Genomic DNA, 201 nt, shown 5'->3' with positions numbered 1-201 from the left:
TTGACTATCTGTTCGAATATATTTCTTCTGGCTTTACCTGATGGTTCCCTGCTATTTTGCCTGAATTACGAAGAGCTGTAGCCCCACCGAATCTCTAACTCGTACACCTATTACAACAGCAATGAAAAAGAGACCTACTACATTCTTATAGTAAAAATTAGGAAATTCAATAATTCAATGCTTCACAGTGACAAATTCCAG

Source organism: Octopus sinensis, linkage group LG2 (assembly GCF_006345805.1).
Source record: "Octopus sinensis linkage group LG2, ASM634580v1, whole genome shotgun sequence".
Classification (NCBI taxonomy): Eukaryota; Metazoa; Mollusca; class Cephalopoda; order Octopoda; family Octopodidae; genus Octopus; species Octopus sinensis.
This window is presented reverse-complemented; position numbering follows the sequence as displayed.